Here is an 18,828-nt window from a genome sequence, read left to right on the forward strand (position 1 = left end):
AAGTTACCTAAGTTACATGATGGAACTCTTTAAAATTAACTATAGAAAAATTATAAATTTTTATTAAAAGTATTCTAGAAAAGACATCTTGAAAAAAATAAAACAGTGAGACAAAAACACACCATAACATTTGTCACCAAAGCCTTTGTTTCTTTAGAAAGCAAATCACGAACTATGTAACCTCGCTAATTTTTGTTCTTACCACTCTTAGATTCTAGTTTTTCACTTTCTTTTTCATAGTAGAACACAACTATTAAGCTGAGACAAAAGTTCCATTAATTAGATTTCAAAATAAGCTTCTAAACATAGTATGTCATTAGTTACTTCTTCGGGGACTTCACTTAAAGAAAGAAATCAACTACGCGGAAGAAATCATTGTTTCAAGTTTAATTAGATTATGCAAATCTTATATATTCATTCAAAGATTAGAGAATAAATAATATATTATTATTATTATTATTATAATATTTAAGTTTTATTGCCCCCTCTCTCCTCCCTCTTCACTTTAAGCAAATTTTATTATTAAATAACAAAAAGGAATGAGATAAAACTTGTTTTTTTGGCTACTTTATTTGTCAAAAATAATATGCTTGTTTCATCCAATTTTTTTATCTGAAATTTTCAACTGACAAAGAAAACATGAAAAATTCTTAAAAAGGAAGAATCCATTGTCAATTGTTACTACAATTCAAATTAAAATTATTAACTAAAAGAAAAAAAAAAGAAATCCAAAAAGGATGATGATAGTGAATGCAAGAAGATGACTAATTAAAACAATAACAAAATAAGATGAAAACATAAAAGTAGAAGAAGCCGATGTTCTAGTCAAATTTAATCCAAAATATTACTTGAATAGAATTTTTACCTTGATTTTTAGAATACTTTATTCGACCACAATAATATGCTTGTTTCATCCAATTTTTTCATCTGAAATTTTCAACTGAAAAAGAAAACATGAAAAATTATTAAAATAAAAGAATCCATTGTCAATTGTTGATTATTACAACTATTAACTAAAAAAAAAATTCAGAAAAAATGATGATAGTGAATGCAAGACGATGACTAACTGAAACGATAACAAAATAAGAAGAAAACATAAAAGTAGAAGAAGCCAATGTTTATTGACAATTTGATCAAAATATTACTTAAATAGAATTTCAGATTTTTTTTATTTAAGGTAAATTTTAACTAATTTAAAAGTGTTAAATTCATGATAAAATAAGTTTTGGTAAAATTAAAAAGAAAGTCCTTAATCCTAAATCTACAAAAACTTATGTACCGCTAACCAGGGGTGGATTCAGGATTTTCAGTGAGGGGGTTCAGTAGTACATATAAGGACTAGTCGAAGGGGTTCAACCTCTACTATTTATACGTAAAAAAAAATCTTACCATGTAAAATAATACAATTTTCCGACGAAGGGGGTTCGGATGAACCCCTGGACCCTATGTAGATCCGCCACTACTGCTAACATCCTCCCACTTTTTAATTAGCCAAAATTTTTTGTGTGCTTTTTTAGTTTTAAGAAAAAAACGTTTACTTCCTTAATTATTAATAGTTTTTCAAATAATTCTTTCCATATATTTGTTGTTAGTTGTTATCATATATTTTAGGACTTTTTAGTTTGTAAAACTTACCATATATATTAGAACTTCTTACTTTAAAATACTATAAATATAATTAAATAATAATTTAAGAAAAAGGTGAAAAGACAATTTTGTCTATTGCAGACTGTTTTAATGCAGGGCAAAAAGTTCGAATTTTCTAATGTTCTTTACACTTTTAATATATTATAGATATAGATGATAGATATAGATATATATATATATATATATAAATAAATTTTTTTAAAAAACTTAAAACATTAAAATAGGCCAAATAACATTTATAATAAATAAGAAAGGAAAGGGACAACTTTAAAATTGTGAAAAGATCATTCAAGATGTTCGGAGAAGAGATTAACTCAAAATGACTTGATCTCTCGTAAAGAAAGCATGTTTCTTATACTGTCCTTTGTAGATGGTAACAACATGATAAAGTTATAACAACTTGGCTACCAACTCAATCCAATCAAACTATAAGACTGGATCCATTGCTTGCTTGACATGCTTCTCATATATCTAGACAGTGATGGACCTAAGAGAGTAGAATACCATCCTACAAACTCCACAGTCGAAAAAAACACCAGACACATGTGCATATGTCATGTGTACATGGTCTGTTCCACGTAAAATCAGCAAAAGATGGCCTACAGATCTGCCTTTACACCTCAAGCTGAGATGAAAAAAGGCAAGATAAGGTAGCTGCCTTAGAAGAGAAGTTAATATAATCCAGTATTGTTGGCCTACATTAAAGAATGATTTGAACGGCTGCTTTCTTTCCTTTGCCTGATTTATTAAGCAACAAATCAAAGTTTTATGGATGGCTTGCTCATGTTTCAAAGGGGACAATCAAGTGTGGATCGCCTTTTTGTTTTAAGATAAGGTAAATGAATTTCATTCACAAACAAGGCCGGACGGCCATATAAAATAGATTAAACATTAACTTTAATGTCATAATCTTTTATCATTATCTTGTCAACCTTGATCATACAAGATTAGTAAAACTAACTTGAGATAATCTTACTATGACCCAAAAGCTTGTGAAAAGAATCTAAGAGCGGACCTTAAGGAACTAGTTAAGAATGGATGCCACCACCCCAGCCCGGATTCAGCCAGGTTCTAATGATCATGTCCCCTTCCCAACAATTGTACAGGTCTTGGGGCATATTTCGCTTTATAATAGAAAACTCGCCAGCGAAATCCAGGTAATTAGGACTACTAAAAGTTTAAAAGTGCACCGAATAAATCATGTCACGTTTAGGGGATAACAACATATTCTGCAAATTATAAACTCGAAACCACAAATAAAAAATAGAGAAGCATATCATAATACCAATTGAAACATAAGTTGCAAAAAAGAACTAAGAAAATAGTTAGAAAAAGATAAGAAACAAAAATGAATGCTGACTGTAAAGAAACAAGGGACAATAATGGTATTTGATGAGTCGATTTGAAAGGAAAGGAGCAAAGTCAATTAGGCTGAATTAGACCAACCTTACTAGTTTTGATAAGATGACTTCAAAGTGGGAAGATTTCTATTACTTTTACACAACTTGTAAAAGTAGGTTACATCACAAAGCAAACCTACAAACTCAAAAGTTGAAAACACCACATGTGCAGGCCAATCTTCATACTAGAATAAGCACAGATCATCTATTTTGCTTTTTTCTGATGACCCATAGCTGACACATGCAGCAATTAGTAGTTAGAACATTCATCAACATCTCCCACCGAACTTACTCGGTGGAAATTCGGCGGGTATTCCCTTAAGTTCAGCAGTATGCTCACATGAAAGGCAGCCAAAAAGGCGACTGGTCCTATCTTGTTGTGAAGACCATATTGTTCCATATACAACTTCAAAGAACATACCTAAATTAAAGCAAAGTGAGTATAACCCTTATCTTGATGAAGAATCTATTGTTCTTGTAGTAGTTATTATGAGTATTAATGGCCCCTTGAATCACAAATCATTAAGATTGAATATTCTTGAATATGCAGGAAAATCTGTGATTGGTAAGATGAACAAACTTGGAGAGAGAATGGACTGTCTTCTGCAAGGCATCCGCGAGCATGGTAAACACTCGAATAATATATATATATATATATATATATATATATATATATATATATATATAAAGGAAAGAGTATTTGAAAGTAGAAACTGAAAAAGAAAGTTTGCATAATACTGACGGCAAAACTTCAACTTGCAAATAATGAATTTTAGTATTTGGAAGTGAAGTCACGGCCAAACAAAACTGTAAACCTAAAGAACACAGATAAGTGAGAAATGAAGTGATAAATTCATGCAAGCAGAACAATTTACATGTATATACAATACAAAGTATTGATTGTAATGACATTAACGTCGCAACTCTAATTATGCAGTCAGCTTAAGCCCGAATCTAACAGAAATGGTGAAGGGAAAATTGAACCTCGGGGCAAAACTTCTTAAAGTAGGAGGGTTGGAGAAAATATTCAAGCAGAAGTTTAGTGTTAAAGATGATGAAAAGCTATTGAAGGTTTCTCAATGCTATTTATCAACTACAGCTGGTCCAATAGCAGGCCTCCTCTACATCTCTACTGATAAGATTGCTTTCTGCAGAGAGATCGAGATCAATAAAGCTGAAAGTTGCTTAGAATCCGCTATAAGGTTCCACTCTGCTCTTCTTTCCTTTCATCTCTAATTTTCTAGCCACGTAAAGGATAATCTAAATAAGCCATTCACAATTGCAGGTATCAATCCCAATAAGTAAGGTAATGAAAGCAAAAGAGAGTGAAAATATGGAAAATCCATCGCAGAAGTATATACAGGTAATTACAGAAGATGACTTTGAGTTCTGGTTTATGGGATTCCTTAGTCATCAAAAGATACTGAGATATCTGCAGCAAGCAATTTCAAGAACTTCAAGCAGCTGAGAAAATAAACTTTTATTTTTAATTTTGTTTCGTAATACGCCCATGCATCAATGTAAAAACGAATGTACAGATCTGTTCAAACTTGTAACTAGCTCCATTGCTCAACGGAGGTTTTAGGTTTTGTAGGCTTTCAGCCTTAGTTGCTAAAACAAATGTATAGACTTATTGTAAAACTATTGCATATAGAAGGCTAATTCATCTTTTAGCCTGTCATCCAAAGGCAAAAGTTGGTATTATTAAGGAAATAAGTTTTAGTTTACTCAATAATTTAAATCAGTTGTCGAGTGTGCATGATGTGTTCCACATTAAGTCAGGAAAAATGGCTTACAGATCTGCCTTTAAACCTCAAGCTGAGCTGAAAAAAGGCAAGCTAAGGTACCATGCCAAAATCAATAATGTTGTGATCGTGGCTCCCTAATTGTGATCATGGACCCAGTTCATTTGACTGGTGTTGGACAGAGTTTGTGGTGTGGGAAAAAAAAAAGTGAAAAAAATTACAGTTGTAGATCTGAGATACCTAGGTTGAAACCGCAGGCCTTGTGAAGCGAGGGCACACTAAATATTTAAGAGCCCAAATAAAAAGTTTTGATCGAGGTCCTTGGTCCCGTGATCATGATCATGAAATGGAGTTTGAAACCTCAGCATCCCCATAGAGTGGGAATCACAGAAACTAAGCTCACAATTGTGATTTCTGAGCTCGGGCTTGCCACCCCCAAACCTTCCGCTGTTGCGATCATGAATTGCGATCTTATCACTAGTTCATTTTGACCAGTGTTGTCCTTTTCTCCCCCACCATGCATCTTGATCCCTGTAGGAAGCAAGATAAGAACTACACCATCCAATTGACTCAATTTAGTCCCAAGCATGCCTTCAACATAGACATAATGATGTTATAGTAAGAGTATCCAACCATCGAGCGTGGAAGGGCAAGTCAAGACATGTGTTAGCGGCATATCTGCGCCAAAGATTTGTTTCAATCTACCAACAACAACATACCCAATGTATTCCCACATAGTGGGGTCTGGGGAGGGTAGAGTATACGCAGACCATACCACTACCTTAGGTCAAGTAGAGAGGTTGTTTCCGATAGACCCCCGACTTAGGACCGATAACAGTATAGCAATCACAAAATATAAATGTGTATAGACTAGTACAGTATGCAAAAATAAACTCACACCACTATCCAAAAAATAATACTATAGCCACAAGATAATACTAAAAACTATCTATCCAAAATCATAGACATAACTCAACACCGCGAACAAGAAACTTCAAACACAAATAAAGAACGCTCCCCTACTTTAACCGACACACTCCTACCCCCTAAGCCTCTACCATAATCCGCATCTTCCACACTTTCCTATCGAAGGTCATGTCCTCCGTAAGCTGTAACTGCTCTATATCATGCCTAATTACCTCCCTCCAATATTTCTTCAGCCTACCTTTACCCCGCCTAAAACCATTCATAGCCATTGTCTTACACCTCCGCGCTGGAGCATCAGAGCCCCTCCTTATCACATGCCCGAACCAACATAAATGTACTTCTCGAATCTTCTTGTCCTCCACCGAAGCCACCTCTACCTTGTCCCGAATAATCTTATTCCTCACCCTATCTTTCCTAGTATGGACACACATCCATCGCAACATCCTCATCTCTGCTACCTTCAACTTTTGGATGTGGAATTTCTTAACTGGCCAACACTCCGCTCCATACAACATAACCGATCAAACTACCACTCTGTAGAACTTCTAATCACATAAAACTCTAAGGCATAATCTAATCACATAAAACTTCTAAAGTGAGCTTTCATTTTAACCACCCTGTCCCAATACGATGCGTGACATCCTCGTCAATCTCACCATTGCCCTGAATCAGAGACTCCAGATACTTGAAACTCTCCCTCCTCTGAATGGCCTTAGAGTCTAGCTTCACAACCACGCCAGTCTCCTATGACACATCACTAAACTTACACTCTAAGTACTCCATCTTGGTCCTGCTTAACTGAAAACCTTTAGACTCAAGGGTCTATCTCTGAATCTCTACCTTATCATTAACTTCTCCTCGAGTCTCATCAATCAGTACCACATCATCAGTAAATAATATACACCAAGGCACCTTTCCTTGAATATGTCGCGTCAAAACATCTATCACCAATGCAAATAAAAAATGGCTAAAAGTCGATCCCTGGTGCAAGCCTATCAAAATCAAAAAGTGCTCCAAATCACCACCTACTGTCCTCACATGAGTCTTTACGCCATCATGCATATCCTAAATCAACCTAGTGTATCCCACGGGCACCCCTTTAGCCTCCAAGCACCTCTACAGAATCTCCCTGAAACTCTATTATATGCCTTCTCAACATTAGTAAACACCACATATAAGTCCTTCTTCCTCTCCCAAAATTGCTCCACCAATCTCCTCACAAGGTGAATGGCCTCTATTGTCGAGCGACCTGGCATGAAACTGAACTGATTCTTAGAGATAGTCATGATACTTCTCAGCCTCAACTCTACCACTCTTTCTCAAACCTTTATAGTATGAATTAACAACTTGATACCTTTATAATTGTTGCAACTCTGGATGTCTCCCTTGTTCTTATACAATGGAATCATCATACACCAGCTCCATGCTTCATGCATATTTGCTTTCCTAAAAATAATGTTAAACAACCTTGTCAACCACTTCAAACCTACCCCTCTAGTGCTTCTTCAAAAATCCACTAGAATCTCGTCTGGCCCTGTCGCCCTGCCCCGACATATCTTGCGAATAGCCTTCTTGACCTCCTCAACCTTGATACGCCTACAATAACTATAATCACAACACTTCTCAGATTTCTCCAAGTCCCCCAACATAAAAGGTGATGCATTTCACTTTGTCAAAGTCACGAGCCCTCCGCTCCCTAGACTTGGCAAGCCTATACAACTTCTTATCCCCACCTTTCTCCTCTAAAGCTGTATACAAGCTCTCAAAAGTAGTTGTCTTAGCCGCCATAACCGCTACTTTTCCTTATTTATTTACCGCTTCTTATTATCCTTGCTCTCAACTAACTTAGCATAAGCCACTTTCTTAGACTCCACCTTCTTTTTAACCTCTTCGTTATACCACCAGTCCCCTTGATGCTTGCCAGATCGACATCTTGAGACACCCAACACCTCTCTAGAGGTTTGTAACTAGAAGTCATCTCCTATATACTATCCATACCCTCTCTACTCTCCCAAGCCCCCTACTCTTCAACTTCTCCCCTATTTTCCAATGTACTAGCCAAAGTCAAGCTAACCCACTTAATCCAGGGTCGAGCCTCCATACTCCTCTTCTTTTGACCTTTATTGATTACCAAGTCTGTTACCAACAACCTATGTTAAGTCAAAAGATTCCCGCTAGGTATGACCTTACAGTCTCTACAAATTTCTCTATCACCCTTTCTAAGGAGTAAAATGTCTACCTGGGTCTTCATCACTGAACTACGAAAGGTAATAAGATATTCCTGTCTCTTCGAAAAGCTTGAATTCACCACCCACAACCCAAAAGCCCTAGAAAAATACAAAAGAGAAGCTCCTTCTTCATTTCGATCCCTGAAATTAAAATTGCCATACACATCATCATACCCTCTTAGTAAAGGCCCAATATGCCCATTGAAATCCCCTCCAACGAATAATATCTCTAAGCTTGAAATGCCTCTAACCACCTAATCCGAAGCCTCCAAAAATCTCTTATTCTCTTCCTCATCCAAACTTGATTGCAGAGCATAGACACTAATAACACACAAAGAAAACCCCCCAATGACCAACCTAATCGATATCAACCTATCGTTTACCCGCTTAACCTCCACCACCTGCCCCCAAAGTTATTCATATACTAATATACCTACCCCATTCCTATGCCTCACGTCACTCAAGTACCACAACTTATACCTATCCACATCCCTCACCTTAGAGCCTACCCATTTGGTTTTATGGACACAAGCTATACTAATCTTTCTTTTCCTAAGAATATTCACGAGCTCTACGGACTTACCTTGAAGAGTCCTTATGTTCTAAGACCTAATTCTCAACTTGGGTTCTCCCTTACCCTACCTAACCTACTACCCCTGGACCCCAACCCCAAAATCAATCCTAGACTCGCCCCTAACCCTCTCTTTCAACATACTATAAAAAATATTTTTATTAATCTTGAAGATATATTTAGGCTGCATACAATAATCCTATGAAAGAATCCCAATTTTGAGTTAGTAAACATTCAGTGTAATGCATTTTATCATTGGAGGAGCTAAAAGATTGTTAAATATCAGATACAACAAGAAATAGTTACAAGCTCGATGATGAAAACTGTTACAAAGGTCGAATAAACTCTTAATGGAATTTAAAATTTTTTTAGAGTAACAAGGACATAGTAAAAAATTCCACCTTAGAATATTGAAATGGTGCTTCTACAAATAAGTTCTAAAAGGTTAGGAATATGTATATTCACGAAATTAGGATTGATTTGTCACGACCCAGGACCATGCCCTGGACCTAACAGGTAACCTAGACCTATAAAGGCCCTAAAAGACCCTTTAGCATAATATCTTAAGCATATTCACTATTAAAATGCAAAAACAGACCCAATAATAAGAAGTTCAACTTGAATATAACTGAATAAATCAGACTTTAATCCAACCATAACATCAAACCTCAAAGCCTTTAATCCATAAAGAAAAGATCACCAATATCGGGACAAGGCCCCGATAATACCATAAAACAAATACTAGAATGTCTGTCATAAAGACACCTTCTGAAGAATGAAGGGCTCACAAAAGCTGGAGCTGTCTGAACGAACCTAGTACTACACCGTACTATGAGAATATGCCTCTAAACCTATATCATTGAATGATGTAGCCACCCGTAGATGATCAATATATGAAATGTAGTGGCATACAGAGCAAATAAATAGATAAGATATGCTTCATATAAAATAGTCACTAGAATAAAATGTATTAGTTGTGATTCCAAAGGATGAAGACATATACATTCTATTCTTTAGTTATGAACTAGATGGTATCACCGACTTACATTTAAATACCACGAGCTATGTAGGGTTCGATCAATGTTCGATCGGCTAAACCCTAATCTATGTTTTCCTCATAAATCAAGATTAAATCATTATGGTCAACACAATAATCCTCAGAGAAAATATATAAGGTCATCCAATTAAGGATCAAATCATCCTTATGTCGGAAAAACATAGGTTTCGGGTGTTGAACTATTTAGATTCACACCTTTTTGGTTAACTATCTAATTCTCTTTAAGCTAAGATTTTAGCCTTTTTGAATCATCAAACATCTTTAAAATAATTCTATTTCTGTTAAAGGCATAGACCATTATTGGTATCATCATACCAAGACTTGTAAGTCATCTATTTCATTGTTTATTAAATCATAAGTCTTGGCGTCAATTTCTTATGCCCATAGTATAGAGCTCACATATAAAATGATTATTGAATATTGTTTTGAATACATGATGATGATCATTAATGATCATAGTGTGTAGGTGCATGACTACTGTTTCATTGATGTATAAGTATTTAGAAGTAGTTATTTGGTTAGAAAGTAGTTGATTTAGTTGGAGAAGTTGTTAGAGGTTGTTAGACGGTTAGGATGAGCTGTTAGTGAGTTGTACATAAGCTCCAATCTTAGCTCAAGTCTTAGTTCAAGTCTATAGATAGATAGAACATTATACTATTCCATTGATGCATAATGAAATTCAGCTTTACTTCATCTCTCTCTTCTCCTTTGATTGCAAATCATCAAGCTGTAAGGCTTGTATTTCACATGGTATTAGAGCCATGAGCTCAATAATAAGCATATTTCGATCAATTTCTGATCGAGTTCTCGGTGAAATTTGAGATCTCCATTTTAATTTCTTCTTCTTCACGATTCTGATATACTCTAAAGTTTGATTCTTCCACTCATAGTGCCCAAAATTGATCAAAGTGATCCACTTTTCATTGGTGCTTCTGATAGTTCCAGTGCTGTACTAGCTCCAATCAAGTTAACTAGTTCAGAAAACTATATTCTGTGGAGTGAATCGATGCGTATTATTCTGTTAGGAAAGAGAAAGTTTGGTTTTGTTACTGGAATCTGCAATAAAGAGTCATATAGCGAGGAAATCCATGAACAATGGGAAACATGTAATGGCATTGTCCTTTCCTGGATCATGAACACTGTGAGTGAGAATTTACTATCTTGCATTGTTTATGCCATAAGTGCTTGTGTAGTTTGGGAAGATTTGAAGGAGAGATATGACAAGCTGAATCGTATGCATATATATCAATTACATCATGAAATCAATATGCATTCTTAAGGTATAGATTCAATCACAGTTTATTTTACCAAATTGAAAAGTTTATAGAGTGAATGTGATGTTCTAGTGCCTAATCATAGCTGTGATTTTCCCAAGTCTAGAGAGTATTTAGATTACATGTGTCAACTGAGACTTTTATAATTTTTGAGTGGTTTAAATGGGTCCTATTATCAAGCTAGGAGACAAATACTACTCAAAGGAGTAACTCCTACACTTAATCAAACTTATGCTATGCTTATAAAGGATGATATCCAATATTCAGCCTGTATGCTTGCTGTGAATGATCGATCAGAACCACTTGCTATGCAAGTGAATTGCAACTATGGTTATGGACAAGACAACACCAATTATAAAGGCAGAAAGTGTGAATATTGTTAAGCAAGGATACCAAAGATATGAAACAAGTTAACATGATAGGTATTACTATTTGTTTCCTATCCAAAACTTGTTTTAGTATTTGGATTGTAGATTCAGGAGCTATACATCATGCGTCTGCATATGGACACCTATTCATAGAAACACAAGACTAGTTCCTAAACACTTGAACAAATTGCACCTCCCAACAGGTGATGAAGTTCCAATTTACCATACTGGATATACCTACATGTTTACAGATGATGTGATCAAAGATGTTCTCTTTGTTCCAGATTTCAGGCTTAATTTGTTATTTGTTGCTAAGATAACCAAGGAACTTTCATGCTTTATGTCCTTTTATCCTGATTTTAATATCTTTCAGGACCTCTTCAATAGCAAGGTGAAGGGGATTGGTAGAAAAGAGAGTAGAGTATATGTTCTTAAAGGAGAATAGAAAAGAGATAATAACCATACAGAATCAAACCACTGCAGGCTCATTGCAGAAGTTTCACCTTCTAGTTGCAGCTTGTGGCACCAAAAACTTGGGCATCCAGATTTTTAGGTTTTAAAGTGCTTAGATAATCTGAAGAATCCTAGTGATGTAAATATATTAAATAAGTGTATTATGTGTCCACTAGCCAAACATATAAGACTGTCATTCCCTACAAGTACTACTAGGTCTTCTAAATATTTTGAACTTGTACACATGGATTTATGGGGTCCATATAGATCTTCTACATTTGATAACAAGTATTATTTCTTGACTATGGTAGATGACTATAGTAGATATACTTGGGTTCATCTTTTGTAGCTAAAATCTGAGTCCATAGTAGCAATTAAGAGCTTTATTTCCATGATTAAAACACAGTTTGGAGTGGTAGTAAAGACTATCAGATCTGATATTGGGACTAAGTTTATCAACTCTCAATGACAGACTGTATTTCAGTCTCTAAGAATTCTTCATCAAACAAGCTGCGCTCCCACTCCTTAACAAAATAAAGTTGTAGAGAGAAAGCACAAGCACATATTAAACATAGCCAGAGCACTCAAGTTTCAGTCTCACTTGCCCATTAAGTATTGTGGATTATGTATGAAGTCTACATTGTACATCATGAACAGGTTACCATCTATTGTGCTAAAAGGTAAGAGTCTATTCAAATTGTTGTTCTCCAAGGATCCCAAGCTAGCTTATCTCAGGGTTTTTGAGTGTCTATGTTATGTAACTGTCCTCCCAAGAGGTGATAAATTTACTGAAAGGGCTAAACCTGCAGTGTTAGTTGGCTATTCAAAGTCTCAAAAGGTATACTTACTACTAGATTTCCACTAAAAATGGTTATTGGTTAGTAGGGATGTTGTGTTTCATGAGGATAGATTCCCATTTAATCTATCACAAATGCAACATACACATGCTTCAAAAGTTGAAGAAGATATCAATGACTTCTTGATCCCCCCAGATGATGAAATGACTACTGAGGCTCCCATTAAAGTTGCTCCCATTGAAGAAGATAGTTCTGCTGATGCTGAAATACCTGATATAGCTTCATCTGACTCATATGATGAAACAAATTGCCAAGCTGAGCCGTCCCTACATCAACCTTCTTCCAGTAGACCCACAAGAACCAGCAGAACACCTTTGTGAATGCATGACTATGTTGACACCTCCAGAAACTAGAGATACAAGTATCCCCTAGCCAACAGTTTATCTTATAAGAAACTAAGTTCTCCACTCTGGTTGAACCTCAACATTCTAAGCAAGTTTTACAAGATGAAAGATGGGTGGAATCCATAAAATTAGAAATTCAAGCCTTAGAGGACAACAACACTTTGACTTTTGTTGACCGACCTAAAGGGAAGAATGTTGTTAGTTCCAAGTGGATATACAAAATTAAATACCTTGCAAATGGGGAAGTGGAGAGGTTCAAATCAAGGTTAGTAGTGGAACCTGAAGCTAACTCATGCTTTACTTGATGCTGGATTCACTCAGAGTGTACATGACTATTCACTCTGCACTCTGCATCAAGGTGATGATACTATTGTAGTTCTTATATATGTTGATGATTTACTACTCACTGGAAGCAGTGCAGCATTGATCAATGACACTAAAGTCAAGTTACATCAACAATTCAAGATTAAAGACTTAGGGGTCTCAAGTATTTTTTGGGTATTGAAGTCCTTAGATCAACCTCAAGGGTAACATTCAACCAAAGGAAGTACATTCTTGAATTGATTGCTTTCACAGGTCTTAGTGGCTCTAAACCTGTTATCACTCCATTAGAGTCTAATGTCAGGTTAACTACACTAGAGTATGATCAAGCCATGGGTGTACAAGGTGATGAAATATTATCTGATGCTTCTTCTTACCAAAGACTAGTGGGTAAACTTATGTATGCTACTATCACAAGACCATATATTAACTTTGTAGTCCAAACCCTCAGCCAGTTCATACAGCATCCCAAGAGCTCACACTGGAAGCAGCTACCAGGGTAGTCAGGTACCTCAAAGGTTCTGTTGGTCAAGGCATCTAGTTAAAGGCTGAGCCTGCTACTGCACTAACTTGTTGGTGTGACTCAGATTGGGATGCTTGTATCAGTCACTGGTTATGCTATTCACTTTGTGATTCATTAATATCTTGGAAAACCAAGAAACAACACATAGTTTCCAAAAGTTTTGTTGATGTTGAGTATAGAAGCATGGCTTCAGCAGTTGCAGAACTCACTTAACTGGTTGGTTTGTTCCAGGAACTCACGGTTCCCATTACTCTACCCATATCTATCTTTAGTGACATCAATCAATCCATTCAGCTGGCAAATAATCCAGTGTTTCATAGGAGAACAAAACACATAGAAATTAACTGCCACTTCATCAGGGATAAGATCAAAGGTGGATTGATTAAATCTCTGTATGTTCACACTCATGATCAGCTTGCTGAAGTTCTTAACAAGGTACTAAGCCTTGCTCAACACACTCACTTCTTTCTCAACACACTCACTTACTTGGCAAGCTTGGTGTGCTAAATATACGGCACCCTTCAGCTTGAGAGGGAGTGTTTTGACTACATGATGATCATTAATGATCATAGTGTGTAGGTGCACCACTACTATTTTATTGATGTATAAGTAGTTTGGAGTAGTTATTTGGCTAGCAAGTAGTTGCGTTAGTTGGAGAAGTTGTTAGACAATTATGATGAGCTATTAGTGAGCTGGATATAAGCTCCAATTTTAGCTCAAGTCTAAGTTCAAGTCTATAAATATACACAACATTGTTCTATTCCTTTGATGCATAATGAAATTCAGCTTCACTTCATCTCTCCCTTCTCCTTTGATTGCAAATCATCAAGCTATAAGGCCTGCATTTCACAAACATCAATCCAATTAGTTCATAAAACCCATTAACCAATTAAGAGTATAATTTCTCATAAAAGTAGGTAAAATAATATAGCATTTGGGTCAATTCATTTATGTGTCATAGAAAACATAAAACTCATCAAATAGTAATATCTTCTGACCCAACAAATAGTTCAAACATTTTAAATATAGGATACAAGAAAATAAAAAAATCATTTAATCCTTTCAAGGTTTAAATTAATATGTAGATAAGAGCGATTCCAAGTAGAAGATATAATATTATGATCTCATGCTTCTTTCATAAATTCTAAATACATATGCTTGCAACCCTAATTCAATTTCGAAATACACTTAAGTATGAAAGAGTTTTGAAATTATAGTTCGAAGTTTATTTGAGTAGAGAGGAAGTTTCATCACATGGACATCCGTGCATCTCCTCATCACATGTCTGAACCATCTCAATCTCGCTTTCCGCATCTTGTCCTCCACCAAAACCACTCTCACCTCGTCTCAAATATCCTTTTTTCAAATCCTATCTCTCATATATCCATCGCAACATCCTCATCTCCATCACTTTGATCTTCTGAACATGAAAGTTCTTGATAAGCTAACACTCTGGCCCATACAATATAGCTAGTCTAACCACCACTCTGCAAAACTTGCTTTTATGTATCAGTGGTACCTTCTTATCACACAACACTCCGGATGAGAGCCTCTATTTTATCCACCCTGCATCAACATGGTGATTATTATCCTGGTCAATCTCCCCATTTATTTGAATAATAGATCCAAGATACTTGAAACTTCCTCTCATTTGATTATTTATATTTTGATTTAACTAAAACATACTAACTTTGAGATTTTTTGTGTTCTTCCATTTTGCATAATATAATTTTGAGATTTTTATTGTTAATAAAATTATTTACCTTATAAAAAAAAGAATAGAAGGCTACTTTATTTCAAATAAGCTCTTTTTATAATTGTGGAACCCAAACCAATTAGTGCGCACCTCGACTAATTCTGAGGATACTTGCTACATCCCACTAGGACAAGATATTGGGTAACTATGTCCATTAAGACTTGGACTGGTGAAGGTGAGATGATAATATGCCATGAATAAAAAGGAGGCACAAACATGAGCCTTCAACTTAAGATTCTCAAATGATCATATATAAAAAAATTAAACTTTAAACATTAAATAAGCCGGATCACATTTTATATCTAATAAGAGGGAATGGGGTGGGAGAAGCAGGCACCTCTCCATCAACATGCCTGCTTCTCCTGACTCTTCCTCAGCTGCTTCCTCCGTAATTTTATTATATTATCTCTAATTAATTATTAAATAATTATTATAAAGTCATTTAAGTATATTAAAAAATTAATAATATTTAATGTTAAATTTACTTAACGTTTTATAGGAGCTCATTTAATTTTTTCTCGCAAATATTTTTATATAGTAGTTTTGTTATATAACTTCTTATTAGACGTGTCTGCTTCACCGTTTCAATCGTAATTTTACTATGTCATTTCTAATTAATTATTATGACCATTTAAGCATTGTATCAATTAATAATATTTGATAAAAAAGGTAAAATAGAAATAAAATGATAAGTTAATCAAAAAAATTTCGCAGGTATTTTTTATAGTAATTTTTCTATATCACTTTTAATTAGTTGTTGTGAGTCATTAAGACATGTAACTTTACTATATCACTCATAATTAATTATAATGTTCATCTAAGCATCATGACACTTAAATTGGAATTAAAAAAACGTATTATACATTACAATAATGTGAAATTTAAATTATTTAAAAAATATAATTGATTATTAATGTACAAAGATTTAAACAACGCGAGCGATATATATTATTGAAAAATTACACAAAAAGTAGTATAAATTATAATAGTTAATAATTTAAAATATATATTTAAAAACTGTTATATATTTTTAAAATATATTATAAATCTCAATAATTAAAATAATTTTTTTTTAAAATATTCGTTGGACCCGATTGATGACTAGTATAATAAATAAGAAAGGAAAGGAACAACTTTAAAATTGTGAAAAGATCATTCAAGATGTTGGGAGAAGGAGATTATCTGAAAATGACTTGATCTCTCCTAAAGAAAACAAGTTTCTAATAGTGTCCTTCGTAAATGGTAACAATGAGATAAAGTTATCACAACTTGGCTACAAACTCAATCCAATCAAATTATCAGATTGGATCCATTGTTAGCTTGACATGCTTTTCATATATCTATTTATGTGCATTTATCTAGACAGTGATGGACCTAAGAGAGTCGAGTACCATGTGCATATGTCATGTGTGCATGGTGTGTTCCACATAAATTCAGCAAAAGATGGCCTACAGATCTTCCTTTACACCTCAAGCTGAGATGAAAAAACGCTAGATAAGGTAACTGCCATAGAAGAGAAGTTAATATAATCCCGAATTGTTGGCCTACATAAAAAGAACGATTTGAATGACTGCTTTTTTTTTTTTCCTTTGCCTGATTTATTAAGAAACAAATCATAATTTTATGGATGACTTGCTCACATTTCAAAGAGGACAATCAAGTGTGGATCGCCTTTTTGTTTTTAGAAAAGGTAAACGCATTTCATTCATAAACAAGGCCGGATGGCCATATACAATAGATTAAACATTAACTTTAATGCCATAATTTTTTATCATTATCTTGTCAACCTTGATCATACAAGATAAGTAAAACTAACTTGAGATAATCTTAATATGAGCCAAAAGCTTGAGAAAAGAATCTACGAGCGAACCTTAAGGAACTAGTTAAGAATGGGTGCTGCCACCCCAGCCCGGATCCAGCCAGGTTTTATTGATCATGTCCCCTTCCCAACGTAGAGTTGTACCTCGTCTTGGGGCGTATTTGTCTTTACAATTGAAAGCTCCCCAGAGAAAGCCAGTTAAGTAGGATTACAAAAAGTTTAAAAGTGCACCAAATTAATCGTGTCAAGTTAGGGGATAACAAGAAATTCTGCAAATTATAACTGGAAACCATAAATAAGCATATCATTATACCAATTGCAACATAAGTTGTAGAAAAAACTAAGAAAATAGTTAGAAAAAGATAAGAAACAAAAATTGGATGCTGACAGTAAAGAAATGAGGGACATTAATGGTATTTGATGAGTTGATTTGCAAGGAAAGGAACAATGTCAATTCGGCTGAATTAGACCAACCTTACTAGTTTTGATAAGATGACTTCAAAGTGGGAAGCTTTCTCTTACTTTTACTCAACTTGTAAAAGTAGGTTACATCACAAAGCAAACCTACCAATTCAAAAGTTTAAAACACCACACGTGCAGGCCAATCTTCATACTAAAATAAGCACAGATCATCTTTTTTGCTTTTTTTTCTGATGACCCATAGCTGACACATGCAGCAATTAGTAGTTAAAAGATTCATCAACATCTCCCAGCCTGCCATATATAATGCTACAAGGAATGTTCTTAAACCGTCAACCTAACTTAAACATTCCTCACCAACTACAGCACTATACCAACTCAAAAGCAGAATCAAAATGAAGAACTTACTCGGTGGAAATTTGGCGGGCATTCCCTTGAGTTCAGCAGCATCCTCATATGAAAGGCAGCCAAAAAGACTACTGGCCCTATCTTCTTGTGAAGACCATATTGTTCCATATACAACTTCAAATAACATACCTAAATTAAAGCAAAGTGAGTATATCCCGTATCTTGATGAAGAATCAATTGTTCTTGTAGTAGTTATTATGAGTATTAATCACCCTTGAATAAGAGATCATTAAGATTGAATATTCTTGAATATGCAGGAAAATCTGTGATTGGTAAGATGAACAAACTTGGAGAGAGAATGGACTGTCTTCTGCAAGGCATCCGCGAGCATGGTAAACACTCGTATAATATCTTGATATATATATATATATATATATATATATATATATAATATAAGGAAAGAGTATTTGAAAGTAGAAACTGAAAAAGAAAATTTGCATAATACCGATGGCAAACCTTCAGCTTGCAAATAATGAATGTTAGTATTTGGAAGTGAAGTCACAGCCAAACAAAATTGTAAACCTAAAGAACACAGATAAGTGAGAAATGAAGTGCTTAAATTCATGCAAGCAGAACTATTTACACGTATATACAATACAAAGTATTGATTGTAATGACATTAACATCGCAACTCTAATTATGCAGTCTGCCTAAGCCCGAATCTAACAGAAACGGTGAAGGGAAAATTGAGCCTCGGGGCAAAAATTCTT

At 34.8% G+C, this 18,828-nt stretch overlaps 1 pseudogene; it reads left to right on the plus strand.

The window, feature by feature from the left end:
• Positions 1 to 2,681: 2,681 nt before the first annotated feature.
• LOC107871634 lies at positions 2,682 to 4,771 on the plus strand (annotated as a pseudogene).
• The last annotated feature ends 14,057 nt before the right edge of the window (positions 4,772 to 18,828 follow it).

Source organism: Capsicum annuum, chromosome 5 (genome assembly GCF_002878395.1).
Source record: "Capsicum annuum cultivar UCD-10X-F1 chromosome 5, UCD10Xv1.1, whole genome shotgun sequence".
NCBI lineage: Eukaryota > Viridiplantae > Streptophyta > Magnoliopsida > Solanales > Solanaceae > Capsicum > Capsicum annuum.